The sequence below is a fragment of the Cryptomeria japonica genome, chromosome 9 (genome assembly GCF_030272615.1).
Source record: "Cryptomeria japonica chromosome 9, Sugi_1.0, whole genome shotgun sequence".
NCBI classification, from domain to species: Eukaryota; Viridiplantae; Streptophyta; class Pinopsida; order Cupressales; family Cupressaceae; genus Cryptomeria; species Cryptomeria japonica.
In genome coordinates this window covers 408,404,271-408,419,846 of record NC_081413.1, presented here as the reverse complement: position 1 = coordinate 408,419,846, position 15,576 = coordinate 408,404,271, and the positions used below count along the sequence as shown (strand labels likewise).

Here is a 15,576-nt window from a genome sequence, read left to right as displayed (position 1 = left end):
TTAAGATCTATGAAGTTTAGTATTTCATCAATAATTGTTGTAATTTGTGTAATTGGAGTATTTGGCTTTGCATAAATATTGCAAATATTTAGTTGTGTAGTTGATAATATTATTGTTAGTGTAATTGCTTCGATATTAGTGGAATGATGTGTTTTGGATTTGGAAATAGAGAACTTTGTATTTGTTAATGTTGAGATTCCATGGACATTATACATTGTATACATATTAAAGTGGTTGGCTAGAGGATTTGTTTGAGATGGATGTATGTGTGTCTCTTGTAGGCACAAGATGTCTAAAGACATTAAGACGTTGTCATTTAGTATGTCCAATGTGTGTGCCTGTAAGGTACGGGTGTTTAGTGTGCATATGTGTAGGTGGTCAATGTTGTTGGAACAAATAAGTTTGTTGTCAATATTCCATTGTGCAAATGAAAGTAGACGCAACATTTCTACGTGCACTTTTTTTTTAACTTTAAAATTTGCTGGAGTCAATGGGTGTACCAGGTATAATTTATCAAGTGTTTTAGTTCATGATAATGTTGTGTATGTTAAGCCATGTTGTTTAATGCCAGTGGGGTCAAATGCCATAGCATCCATTGTAAGTCCTTGTGATCGATGTATAGTACGTGCACATGAAACTTGAATTGGAAACTGTTTCCTTATTGTAGTGTGTGGTTGTCTATTTAGTTTTTGTATTGCTTTAGTTATACAGAGTATTGTAGTCCAGTTTGTTTGAATGGTTGGATTGTAATAGGGTGCAAGTTTTTTGCGTTGTTGTATTCCTACTATTGGGTCATTGAAATGAATCCAAATGATGTCAATGTCATTGTGTTTTATATGTATTTTGAAGATTCCATCAGATCCATTGACAAGACCATCTTGAGTATTGTAATTGCCAGCATATATTTCAACTAGTATATTTGGTTTGACGTGAATTTGGGGAGGCAAAGTAGTTGTGTGGTCATACAAACAAATTGTGTCTGTATTGGTTTCTTGCTCATCCAATGCATGGAGGACAATTGTGTCTCCTGGAAGTTTTGTTAGCATTTTATTATTGTGCTTGTCTACGTCAGCTTTCCTATAGAAGAGGTGAGGTAGTGTTGGGTCAACTGGTGGTTCCTTTAAGCAATGTTGATTAAGATAGTCAATGTCATCACTTGTTTGTGCAGCGATGCACATTTTGTTTAAGATAGAGATGAAAGTTTTGTCTTTTTGTCGCATTGTTTTTGTTAATGGGTAGCACTTGACATTGTCTATCTAGAAATTGTATTGCGACAATTATGTAGAAGTTGGTTTGTTTTCAAAGACAATGGAGTCGAGTACTGGTAGTGCTTGGTAGAGGTCACCACAAAATATTGTGTCCAACCCACCAAAGGGTGTTGTGGGTGTTTGCATTATGTCACGTAAACGTTTGTCTACGTAACGGAGGAATGTTGAGCCAACTAAAGATATTTCATCAATTAGCAGGATGCGTAATTGGGTGAAGTGTTTTGACATTGTATCTAGAGTCTCAGTGCTAAGCAGTACAAAGTTTGATTTGTTAAAAGGTATGTGGAATGTTGAATTTAGTGTAGTTTCACCAATATTGAATGTTGCTTTTTCTGTATATGCAGTGATAGGAACTTTTGGATTGTCTGGATCATTGTCAATGGAAGCACTGTAAAGGCGGAGAAGTGTTTGGTAGATGGATTTTGCTGTGAATGCCTTTCCAGTTCCTGCTCTGCTAGTGAGGAATAAATGCAATGGCATTTGCATGTTTTTCATCTTTTTAATGGCAATGTCTTTGACAATTGCTTGTTGTTCTATGTTTAGCATTTGTCTTAATTTGTAGTATTCATTGTTATCAATGATTTGTGTGTGCTTTGCGATTTCAAATGCACCATGGACAACTACATCTGTAGTTTTGAGGCTTTTTTTGTTGATATCAGGTCCTATGTCATATAGCTCTTCTTTGTTGAATTTGTTTGGTACATGGACATCATTAACATCGTTAGGATTTTCAGTATTGAGTTCATCGATGGCTTTGTCAATGTCGCCCCATGCAAGGTTAATAGTAAATGTAAATTTTGCACAGTTTGTTAGTATTGTTTTCTCATGGTGTGTGTATGCACTTTCCCACGAGAGGAAATTATCTTTTAGGGTAGTTTCATTGAGGGTAAATGGTACACATAGCACTAGTTGCTCTCTACAATAGTTTTCTATTTCAATATGCTTGTTGTTATTGATAAACCTTATTATGTTTGGTTTTGCTTTTTGCTTGATCTTGGTGCCATCTTTGTTATAGGTAGCAACAAATTCAGCAAGGCAAATAGTAGCAATTGTGGGTGGTCATTCTATGTAGTAGTGCATCAGAGATTTGCAAATAATATCTTCAGAGTCATCTACTTCTTTTCTTAATTGTTCAGGAGGTTTTAGTAAAAATGACCTTTCGTCATCGGGCCTTGTGTCAATGAATATGCATTTGCGTGAGCTTTTCTTCAATGGGAGGGAGAGGACAATGTGGGCAGCTTGTTGTGATGACTTTTTGTAGCGTCCTAAAATTGCGACACTTGCAATTTCAACTGCATTTCGGTCTTCACGATGGCGACGCAACACGCAACCTGAATGGAGACCCCGAAACTCGCTCACGACACTGAAAACTGCATTTTCTAGCACCCTGGCCTGAACCTCCTTGCACCCTGTTGTCCCGGGAGGTGGGACCAGAGCGCCCAGCGCCCTGGTCCCTAGGACCATGGCGCCCAGCGCCCTGGTCCCTGGGTCCTATTTTGGGCCCGGTCTCCTAAGGGGTCTCGGGTCTTTTTGTTTGCAAATTGGAAATTAAACTTTCCTGGTCGGCCTAAGGTCGGGAAAATCAGTCTATCAGCCCTAAATGACAAGTATATAAACTACATTTTTCTCTCTCATTTGGCATGAGAAGGACATATGTGTACAAGCGTGGAAACTATACTCAAACATTCAAGCATTCAAACATTCAAGCATTCCTTCTAAGTCTCCATTCAAGGCTAAATGTTGCATTCAAGACAAGGATTCAACCATTGAAGAGGAGATCACATACAACATACTACAACAACATACAACATCTATACCTTCGCACATAAGGATACAAACATCCTTAGAACAAGGTATTAGTACTTGTTTTACAGTCATTTACATTTACAGCACTTGCTCATTTCTTGGTTAATTCCAAAACCGGGGTTTGACCTAAAGGCAAACCCCTAATCCCTAACCCCCCAATCGTCTTCGCTTTTCTGTGTGTAGGTTGCAGGTACGCGGCTGAAATTGAAGATCTGGAATCCTTGTGTAGAGACGAACAGATCCCCCTTCGTTTTGCGGATTTTTCGGAGGACCGTGGCGCCGGGCGCCATCGTCCTGACAACTTTTTCTCAAATTTGCAGGACAGCACCGTATCGACATTTTACTGCTAATTCCAGGTCCGCAGCTTCATACTGTATCCCTATCTCAGTTTATAAGCGAATCTTTGTCATTTTCTATGCATTCCTAGCTTAATTCTTCTATGCACATTCTTTACAAAAGAGGGTAGCCTTGCTATCTTAACCTTTGAAACTCATTTAGCATCCGATCTTGCATTGTGTGGGATTGGATCTTGTGGGTTTCAACCCCTCTTTTGAATGTAAAGTCTCTCCCCTAAGTGAAAACCATCAACCCTAGTGAATCTCCCTTCTCTCTCCTCGGAGTCGGAAGAGGGGAGAGCAACTAGGGTTCGATCGCGATTTTCCGCTTTACATTTTGGTGAACCCGACGTGAACATCCTTTCTGATTATTCATAGTTAGATCTGAAAATTGGATTCCTTGATTACATTTCCATGTTTGATCTTTGACAAAATTTTAGAGGTTAATTGCATAAAAACCCTAAATTTTCTTTTTAAGTAATTAAACTTGTGAAATGTTTAATTATTAACGCTTGTTTCAGATCTGCCCTTCTATTACAAATTATCAATTCATATTTGTGCTTTAATTTTGAAAATTAAGTGGTTAAGTGTCAAAACCCTAATTTTTGAAACCCTCTTGATTCAACTTTTGTCTGACAATTTCACTGATCAAAACATCTCCAAATCAGTTGTAACTTTGGATTTCGCAATAAAATCACAATATCTTTCATCCCTGAAAATTTGAAAAAAAGTTGCGAGGACCGTGTGCACTCCGAGCGCCATCGTCCCTGACATTTTTTCTGAAATTTCGGGAGCTAGATCTTACTGTACTTTCCTGCTAAAATCCAGAATTTTGACTGATTTTATCAATTTTAACACCTTCAAAATTACAGTCAAAGTTGGTCTTGTGATTGCTTGGATTAAGGCTTCTAAACATTCAAAAATCATCAAAATTGAAATTTTGTGTCAAAATTGTGTTCTTACTGTCCTAAATCTGAAAAGTGTGTTTGCATTCATTCGAAATTTCAGTGCTTTATTCAAATTCTTACAATTTGTGACTTTTGAAATTAAGTGCTTAATTACAACAACTTTAATTTCCGCTTTCAAAATTGAATTTTGCGTGAAATTGAGTCAATTTTTAAATTTCAAAAATTGCATTGCTTTTGGCATTCCCTCTAAAATCATAAAATTCAAAATTTCAGTTTCCCTCTCTTTTCCAAAATTCAAATTTTGCATTTTTCGACAATCATGGTAGGGTTCAATTTCGAGATTGCAACTTTAATTTGGCCTATCTACAGATCGTAAAATCACTCAATTTTTTCAGATTAGCTCTAAAATCATCATACCTTTCATCCCTGCAAATTTCAAAAAAAGTTGCAAGGACCGTGTTGCACTCCGAGCGCCACGGTCCCGGACATTTTCTCCGAAATTTCGGGAGACTGTTGTGATTGCATTTAACAGCTTAAATCCAGAAGATTGGCTGATTTTACTGAAAATTGCTACCTCTAAATTCAAAATCTTCTCTCTGTTTCTAGTGCATGAGTCTTACAACAATAAGCCCTACCTACACTATTCCCGTTAGACGAAGCCGTAGAATTAAGTCTTTCCGAGGTTTAACTACTGAGGAGATGGAACCTAATTTGAATAGCCTTTTTAACGAGGACATGGGTAATTCCTCTAATCCTCTTAATGATGAAGAAGCTCTCCATGAGGTTTCTGAAGAACAACTTTCGAAATTGGATAACCAATTTGACGATTTTCGACAATGGATGTCTCAAGAATACCCTGATAGTCAAGCTCTTCCTTTAATTGAGGGTCTAAAACGTATGCTTCAAAGTGATAAATATGGAATTGATATTTTGCGTGGTATTGCACACATTGTGGGTTCGAATGTGATGCCTATGAAGAGTTGTGCTGAAAATTTGGGTTATACACAAACTCCTACTCAAGTCAATCATTCTATTCCTTTGACAACTCCTATTGCTAGCATACCTACCTTTACATCAAACATAATGGCTACTTCTACACAAGACATTCCTCCTGTGATCACCAGTCATGGGGGCAACCCTTCTTCTTCAATTAATCCTCTTCCTTCATTTAATCCGACTTCTTCATTCATTCCTTCAATGAGTGTCCCTATTATATCTCCACAAATGAACATGACGCAAGGGGGCAATTCATTCAATCATTCCATTCCTCCTTGTAGTGTTCCTCCTGTCCAATCATCTCCTATGACTAATTATCATAGAGTCCCACCACCTTACTCTTTACCTTCTTTCAATAACATAACACCTCCATCTCAATCTAACACATCCAATATGAATTCTTCGACTGAAGCGACCATTAACAATCTTGCACAAACTGTCTCTTCTTTACAGCAACAAATTGCCTCTATGAATCAATCTAAGTTTAGTGTGCCCACATTTGATGTTGCGAGCATTGTTCGAGCTACCCCTCCTAAACATGTTGAAATCCCGCATTTGGAGCTTTATAATGGTAAGGGTGATCCTCTAACACATTTTAAGACCTTTCAAACAATTTGTACTGATTTTGCTTATGACCAAAGGTTGCTTGCAAAACTGTTCACTAGAACATTAAGAGACAAAGCCCTACAATGGTATTGCTCGTTGCCTTCTTATTCTATTACTTCTTTCGAACAACTTGCAAATGCTTTTATTCAACAATTTCAAAACAATATAAGTCCTAAAGTTACTTTGATTGATTTAATGCATTGTAAACAAGGTGTTAAAGAAAAAGTGACTGATTTCATTGGTAGATATAAGTATTTGTATGCTCAAATTTCTTTTCCAGTGCCTGACAATGATATTCAAAGAATCTTTATTTCTAATTTACAATAAGATATTCGAGACAAACTCCTGTTTTCTGAGTTTACTTCTTTCCAACAGTTGTGTGCAACTCTTCACAATTATCAACTGACTGTGAGTCAAATGGAACAATCACATCCTATGGCTCCGAGTGATAAGGGTGATAGCAGTCAACAACCATTTGGGAAGTTTAAACCGAACGGAGATTCCATCAAATTCAATGAAAACATCATCAACCACAATGTGAATGCAGCATCAGGTGTGCCTCCTATTTCTAAATTTTTCAGGAAAGAAAGAAAGTATACTCCTTTGAATGAATCATTGCATAGTATTATGAATAAGTTATTGGAACAAAATGTGCTTACTCTTCCTCCTATAAGGCAAATTGATCCTGCAAAGATTACTTCACCTTATTTTGATAACAAAGCTTTTTGTCACTTTCATCGTCAGCCTGGGCATGATACTGAAAAATGTTTTTCTTTAAAGGGTAAAATTCAAGATTTGATTGATAATAATACTATTTCTATTTCTGGAGTGAATGATAAAGGAAATACATCTGTAGCTCCTCCTAATCAAAATCTTCAGATTTTCACTGATCCATTACCTTCTCATACCTCTAATGCAATTGAGGCTAATGATTCCTCTCTCTCATCTGATCGTCTTGTGTCTATGACTCCGAATGTGATTAACTTTGTAGAGCAACAAGAAAACCCTAAAGAACCTTCCATCACATTTGATTCCAGTGAAACCATTAGGGCACCTGATGGTCCTTTATACATAGTTGCAAAAGTCAAGAATACACCTTGCCGTGGAGTGCTTATTGATCCTTCGTGCATGATTAATGTTATTACTGAAGAATTTCTTTTTACCTTGCAATTGAATCAAGTGATTTATGACAAAACAGATGTGATTGTGAAATTATTTGATGCATTTTCTTCTCCTGCAATTGGTTCTATTACATTGCCTATTGAGGTCCATAACAAATCCTTTGATGTGAACTTTGCTATTATTCCATCTTCCGAACAATTTTCGTGTGAAGCTTGGCTATCCTTGGCTATCTTCCATGAAAGCTATTGCTTCTCCTATTCACAAGTGTTTGAAATTTTCCCATAATGGTGAAGTTGTTACTGTCAATCATAGTCTGTTTAAACCAGCTGAAAGAACTTCTAGCGTTCCTATTGATTACTTTTGGCCTAAACAATTCCAATCTCTTCCTCCACGAAGTGATCATCTTTTCAAATCTTATCAAAAGTGGAAAATAGATATGATCCTATCTTTAAGTGAACCTAGAACACCTAAACTTGATATTCCTATCATTCTTGAGAAGGAAGTTCTTCCTTTGAAAGATAAAACTAATGTCTTTCCTCAAGAAGATTCCCAACCCATCCCTATGGATGTGACTATGTCTATATCTAATAAACTTCCTAAAAGTAGACCTATCCCTCCTCGTCATGATGGACTTGGTCTCCTTCCTAAACCAAAAATTCCTCCTTTATATGGAGCAGTTCCTCCTCCATCCTTTTATAGAGAGAAGAGACCTTCTTCTTCTCTTATTGTCCAGCCTAAGAGACCACAACCTAAACACCCAAGTGCTAAGGATGAGAACATTCCTCCTCCTCAATCTTCTCAACTTCCTACTAAGACTAGACGAAATCGTTCTGCACGTGAACGCCGACGAAAGCGTCGTCGTAGAGCTCAAGCAGCTGCTTCTCAAACTTTGCAATCTCCAAAAACACCTTCAACAAGCATTATTCCATTTTCTCCTCAGCCGGACATTGAGCCTAAATCTCCTAAACATAAGATGCATGATGGTCTTGATCCTGTGCGAGTTAAAGATCCTATTTTTATAAATCTTGATGATGCTATAGATGAAAATGTTATTCATGATGAAAATGTTACTTCTCTTGCTTCTGATAGTGAATATGAACTTGTTGATATTGATAACCATTTATCTAATGAATTTTCTAAAGCACTTATCCTAGCTCCTAGACAAGAACAACGTGGCTCGGAACATGAACATAGCCCTTGTTTGAATTTTGTGATAGCTCCATCTGCTGTGTTGGATGTTCCTCCTCTAGCGTGTTCCCTGCCTTCCCGAAACATTGATCAGCAAGATCGGGGGGTAGATGACGTGCTAGACTAGTTTCATTAGCATAGCAGATTCTCTCCCCCTCTCTTTTGTTACTTCTTCTATATGTTACTCTCATTCTTCTATTTGTTGTCCTTAGTGTTGTCTACTCGAGGACGATGCAAAGCATTGAGATCTCTTTTGGTCTCTCTCATGTTGACTCAAAAGACACATGTGTTCCCTTCTTCTAGGTGACCTTCCTTGATTGGGGAATGAAGAACAATTATGCATACATACATATGATATATATACATGAATTATCATACAGCATACTGACCCCGAGGAAAGCGAAGTCACCTCGTGCTTTGTGTTTTGTGTCCATTATCCTTGGGTTTATCTCACACTTGGGGGCTAAATCCTTGCGATAACGTGCTCCTTTCCCTTTTTCATTTTCTTATATGTATCACTACCTTAAAGCAATCACCCCTGGTGAGGCATGTGCGATTGCTTTAATGTAGGGGGGCATACATCCCGTTCATATCTTTTCAAGATACATGAAAATTTCTTGGAGAACTCAGCTTTGCCTTGAAAATTTTCGGTATTTCTCTTGCATGACTCATAGTGAGGGAACCTTACTACTGACAGTCATGGTTCTCCCTCGTGATCTTCCCTTTTACTTTGTCAATCGAATTCGTAAGATCCTTAGTCCACTGGGGGCTTGGTGTGTCTTGCGACGTGGTGAAAGTCTTTCAATATTGTTTCCTTGTACTTTACCGGAAGTATGAGCATACATACTCCCGCTAAAGTGGGGGCTAAATGTAGCGTCCTAAAATTGCGACACTTGCAATTTCGACTGCATTTCGGTCTTCACGATGGCAACGCAACACGCAACCTGAATGGAGACCCTGAAACTCGCTCACGACACTGAAAACTACATTTTCTAGCACCCTGGCCTGAACCTCCTTGCACCCTGCTGTCTCGGGAGGTGGGACTAGAGCGCCCAGCGCCCTGGTCCTTCAGGACCAAGGCGCCCAGTGCCCTGGTCCCTGGGTCCTATTTTGGGCCCGGTCTCCTAAGGGGTCTCGGGTCTTTTTGTTTGCAAATTGGAAATTAAACTTTCTTGGTCGGCCTAGGGTCGAGAAAATCAGTCTATCAGCCCTAAATGACAAGTATATAAACTACATTTTTCTCTCTCATTTGGCATGAGAAGGACATATGTGTACAAGCATGGAAACTATACTCAAACATTCAAGCATTCAAACATTCAAGCATTCAAGCATTCCTTCTAAGTCTCCATTCAAGGCTAAGTGTTGCATTCAAGACAAGGATTCAACCATTGAAGAGGAGATCACATACAACATACTACAACAACATACAACATCTATACCTTTGCACATAAGGATACAAACATCCTTAGAACAAGGTATTAGTACTTGTTTTACAGTCATTTACATTTACAGCACTTGCTCATTTCTTGGTTAATTCCAAAACCGGGGTTTGACCTAAAGGCAAAACCCTAATCCCTAACCCCCCAATCGTCTTCGCTTTTCTGTGTGTAGGTTGCAGGTACGCAGCTGAAATTGAAGATCTGGAATCCTTGTGCAGAGACGAACAGATCCCCCTTCGTTTCACGGATTTTTCGGAGGACCGTGGCGTCGGGCGCCATCGTCCCGACAACTTTTGCTCAAATTTGCAGGACAGCGCCGTATCGACATTTTACTGCTAAGTCCAGGTCCGCAGCTTCATACTGTATCCCTATCTCAGTTTATAAGCGAATCTTTGTCATTTTCTATGCATTCCTAGCTTAGTTCTTCTATGCACATTCTTTACAAAAGAGGGTAGCCTTGCTGTCTTAAACTTTGAAACTCATTTAGCATCCGATCTTGCATTGTGTGGGATTGGATCTTGTGGGTTTCAACGCCTCTTTTGAATGTAAAGTCTCTCCCCTAAGTGAAAACCATCAACCCTAGTGAATCTCCCTTCTCTCTCCTCGGAGTCGAAAGAGGGGAGAGCAACTAGGGTTCGATCGCGATTTTCCGCTTTACACTTTTGTTGTAAGTTTAGTAGTGCATTGCCAAGTTTCCTTATCACTTGTATTGCATCTATGTTTTCATGTTGATGCTCTTGACGTATTCTATTGAATGCTTGTGTCATTGACTTGTCGACTTTGCAATGTAGGAATTGCAATACATTACCGCTGCATATGCATTTAGTATGAATTGTGCAACTGTATTTGGGTTCCATAGCAAGGGCATTTGTTTGGCAAAACTATTGTTCCATATTTGTGAGGGCTTTCTTTGTAGTACTAACGTTGGCCTTTGGATTGTTGACCTTAGTGCTAGGATGTATTCATCCTCAGTTATTTGGATTTCATCTAAGAAGTCTTGCACGGTGCAAGAGGCATCGTAATTTTCTATTTGCAATGTGGAATATATTTTCGTAGAATTTGAGATTATTTTTTCATTTTTTTCCAATAATAGTTCAAGTATCCTTGTGTTTTGCATTGGTGGAAATGGGAAATTGTATCTACAATTTGTCTTTTTCTTTCTTCAGCATTGCTTTGTGTGGTGATGCTTATGTAAACTTCCTAGTGCATTGTCTAAAGGTTATGTGCTACAAGTAATGTACTTATCAACAAATTGCACTATATCTTTAGTTGTGGCTTTCTCATAGATGGGTGCATCTTTGGTCCATATGAGGAAATGGTCATGTTCATTTCCTCAATTTTGAAATTCAGTTACTGAGAAGTAGTCAATGATGTCTCCAAAGAAACTGTTATTAGAGAGCATTAGTTTTTTCATTGCATTTATCCTATGCCTATAGTATCGTGCACATGTCACTGGATCTTTTTTAATAAGTTGGAATTTATGGTTTCCAATTTGAGTAATGTCTCTTTGTTGTACATGTCCAGACATGTCCAACAAAGAGAGTTTGTTTCAAAAAGGGTGTCAGACATGTCCATATTGGGAACCCAATTTTTAAGGGTAAGTGTAGATCTTCCCACAACCCATGTCCCCCCACAAAGAATCGTCGAAACATCTTCAGCACAAGAGAATGCAAAGGAGAAAAAACCCCTCGGAAGAGCAGAGACCTCAACCTGTCCTTTCAAATTCCATATTTTACTCCCAAAAACCCTAACCAAGTCGATATTAGGTCTCCGACTAGATAAATTACCAACAAGGGACAACTCCATCAAAGAAATGTTATGGTCAATCACCCAATCCAAGATCGCAAGAGGTATCTTTCCGTTGTCCTTATCAGAGATAACAAAAACAAGGGGGAAAGGAAGACTTGCCAGTCGGTTTGACTTTGAATATCGAGGCTCATCAATTACCCACGACTCTAGAGAGGAAGGCATGCTCCGTCGCACCCGTGATCTTATGGTTAGATTGAGGATCCCTTGACTCCCCATTTTCGCAAGGACAAATTTCAAAACCCGCCTTAGGGGTCCCATCACTTGGCTCCACTTGAAACCCCATATTCTGGCCCCCACCATCTTTCGAGTTAGCTTCTCCTTGCTTTTTTACATTGTAAGCTGGATTGGGGACTCCTACATTCACCTGACCTTGGAAGACACCAGTTACAGATCCCACTGAAACCCGCTTCCCGCCATGCTGAAACCTACCTGCTGCCATTGTGCCAATTAACACCAGATTTTGAAACTAAGCTTGACCCCTTACACGACAAGGTGCAAAGAGACCAGTTCCAACAAATATGTACAACAGTAAGAGATTGAATCTTTGTTATCATATTCAAGTTTAGATTATTTTGTATTTATATACAACTTAATTTTTAAATCTACATGATATCAAATCGGATTTCATTGTAGTGGATTTATCTCACAATTTCAAGAATAAGCACACCAATATAATGAACTCTAATACTCCTATTACAATGATAGATTGTCCAACCAATATTTGGAGAAATCAACACATCAACCAAACATATAATGGACATACTTTTTGGATAAAATCCCCTTCTAACTTTTATTTTCAAATATCAAGACCTAACCCTGTAGAAAGTAAAGTTTTCAGATCTAATATGCTAACTATTCTATACAATTGTCAACCATAATATTTAAACTATAATTGCATTGATAAGTCATTACACATAAAATATAATATTATTTAAGACGCCAAATGATGAGATTAATACTATCATTTCCCAATAGTTTTACCATTCAAATTTGATCTTGAGTTCATGTTCATAAGAATTTGTAACATGCCTTCACTTATGAAATCGGAGACACGTCCAAATGGGCAATTTGCCTAGCTATTATATTGTTCTTGGAATATCATTAATTGTCTAAATGCTAATTTCAACATTCATTCAATAAAACATTCACTTGCAAGAACACCATGCTATACATGTAAATACAAAACACAATCGATCGTAATTGCATTAATCCTAAATGATGTTAACTTTGCTCATGCATAATAGACAACAAAAAAATTTGAAAAGTGGGAACAATATTACGATTCACATCGTAATATTATTAGAATCTTTACAATGACATGAGAAATGAGCATTAATAATTATGATTCTATAGCAATATATAGAAAGAAAGAGACGTGGAACAAATTTTAAAAACAAAATATATATCAATAACACCAATTTGCATTATGTAATAAACATGGCCTCCATTTTCCTCCTCCATCAATTCCGCCTCAGATTTTTCATACCAACACGCCCGGCAATGGATGCTCTCTGGTGGACCCCGCTGGGAGAGCTAAACTCCAAACGACTTTGCACTTGCCTTTCTCCCGCCAAAAAAGCAGAAAACGGACGGCGACAGCCATTCTTTCCGATCCATTGAATCGAAAATCCCTCTCAATCTCTCCTCCCCACGGACGACTTCTTTTTCAAACTGATCCACCACTTTCGCCTGCTTTCTCTCTCAATTTCAAAATGGATTCTCTCTCACCCATAAACTCCCTCTAAAAAGCACCGGGAAAAGTGGATCCATTGTAATCCACCACAAAGATGTGGATTATTCTCTTGCACCTCCGATCCTTTCTTGCCTTGCACCTCCGATCCTTTCTTGTCTTGCACCTCCGATCCTTTCTTCTCTTGCACCTTGATACGTTTCTTCTCTTGCCGATCGATCAAGAAAAAGCATTGAATCCTGCTTAGAATACCACAACACAATCTATGTAATAAGTTGCATGCAATAAAATTCTGTCTAGATAAAGCAGCTAAGGTAAATGGAGAAGTCGACCTGTGGATGCCTTTTTGCTGTATTGCCAATGAAACGGTCGACTTAAAACAACAAGATTAATGCCTGTCAAAGAAAAAGGGGAAATGTGATTAATTCACAAATATAAAAGGAGGCAACAGGATTATCTCCAACTGAAAATCACTTTCACTCTTGGTATTGTTCTTGTTCTCCTTCCTCAAGAAGCTCGTCCTCCTTCAACGCTGAGCAATATACTGAAAAATAGGAGCAGCAGAAGAAATTTGAAGCAATCTTTTTGCTACATTCAATTGCTCAGCATTCCTTCTAATACCCCTATTTCTCAGTATATCGCTCTCTTAGCCTCCATCGCAAACCTTCATTTTCTTCTTCTTCTTCTCTTCCACCTCACCCTCCTCCTTCAACTCTCAACCCCAATCGTACAATTTAACCGGATTTGAAGGCTAAATTTAGGAGACTGGTTGCATGCCTGAATGATCTGATTGTATGAATGAATTAAGTAGGAGTTAATTGAACCGGTTGCATGAATTAGTGATGAATTAAGTAGGAGTTAACTGAATGTACTAATAACTTAACCGGTTGCATGAATGAGTGATGACTTAAGTAGATCTAAACTAGGAGTTAACTGAATCCACTAATCATTTAACTGGTTGCATGATTGTGTAATCTGATTGTATAGATGAATTAAGTAGATCTTAACTCCATCTTCTTTGTTTATATTTTCCACAAATGGAATGTTGTTGTAGATTATTTTAACTTAATGGGTTTCTAGAAGTCTAATAATAGATGTAATTATCCAAATTGGGAGTCTTAATTCCTTGATCAATCTCCATAGTTCATCTAGCTTCTTCAACTATACATGAAAAGAGATACGCATTCCTAGTTATAATTTATCCACAATATATATTGGATTGTATTTCAAACAAGGTTTAAGCAATCAAGGAGAATTCCTTTTCTATTATATTATCCATTTTTTAATTAGTTAATCGATTAAATATTTAAGTTATTAATCATACAACTAATCAATTATATCCACCAAAGTGCCTCCTAGGTGTGGCTGAGTTTAAAATCGTAATTGCGCAGTCATATTCTCCAGCCTCTTCTCAATATCCATGTCCTCCCTGATTCTTTTCATTTTTATTTTCCAATAAGCTTTGAAAGAAGGAATTTTGTGATCGTTAATGTGGATTAGGTGATTAGCTATATGTGTTTATTAGTCTTGATTGCTTCCCATTACCAAAATTTAGGTTAAGGAGATGCTCTTTGATAGTTCCCATTAGCAATTCAAGAATATTTGAATAGCTCTTATCCTACAATGCATGCACTACTTTTTCTTTCCAAAAGCAAGACTAGCATATGTTTCATTTATCACCCTATCAAGAGTAAACAAAATTCTTCTATATTAGCATCGATAGAAAAAATGCATTTCCCACCAATCACTAGAACATATCAACAAGGAGAAAGTACCAAGGTACTATAATTTAAATGATCACAATTATTTATAGAATCACAATGAATATAACACAATTTCAGGTTGGATTAGTTGGCCCTTGAAAATTCTAAAAGTTTAAATTCTTGTTTATTTGAACATCCATTGTATGCATAGCTTTCTTGATCTAATCGAATATCATGTACTTATTCCAAATGCAAGTTGCAATAGAAATTTTACTAGAACTAGATCCATTTAAGAAAAATACAAAATCAAATTCCTCTATAGAACATAGGCTTAAAGGATAAGTTTCAATCCTTGCAATTCACTTAAAACATAATTGTAATGTCTTTTGAAATCTCAAGAGAGATTCATTTGTGCTCTAGTAGCAGTAATAATATTTAAATACTAATGACAAACATAACAAACAAATTGATGAGTCGTAGCACTTTGTAATCACTTGAATAATAATTCCATAGTTACCTAGGAGAAGCAAGCATCCTTGTCTTGGTATCAATACTTATATGGAAGAACCAACCAAGTTGCTTAGTTAGTAAATGAATACTTGGAGATAGCTATATTATATATATAAATGTAATCATCATAAGTTATGGATATGGATATGTGGTCCACATTCTTAGAATGGAGTTTCTTGGTAGCTAGGGATATTTG

At 37.4% G+C, this 15,576-nt stretch overlaps 1 long non-coding RNA gene across 2 annotated transcripts in view; it reads right to left on the bottom strand.

Annotated features, from left to right (window-relative positions):
- LOC131073665 (uncharacterized) overlaps nucleotides 1-13,842 on the bottom strand; it is a 79,746-nt gene extending 65,904 nt beyond the window's left edge. Inside the window, exons 1-3 of one of the 2 annotated variants that reach the window (XR_009359003.1) lie at nucleotides 13,642-13,842; nucleotides 13,500-13,562; nucleotides 13,310-13,406 (exon numbers count right to left, since the gene is read on the bottom strand). This is a non-coding gene — a long non-coding RNA (uncharacterized LOC131073665). Of the gene's footprint in view, nucleotides 1-13,309; nucleotides 13,407-13,499 lie in introns of both variants that reach the window. The other variant, XR_009112939.2, reaches the window with a different exon arrangement.
- Nucleotides 13,843-15,576: the final 1,734 nt, after the last annotated feature.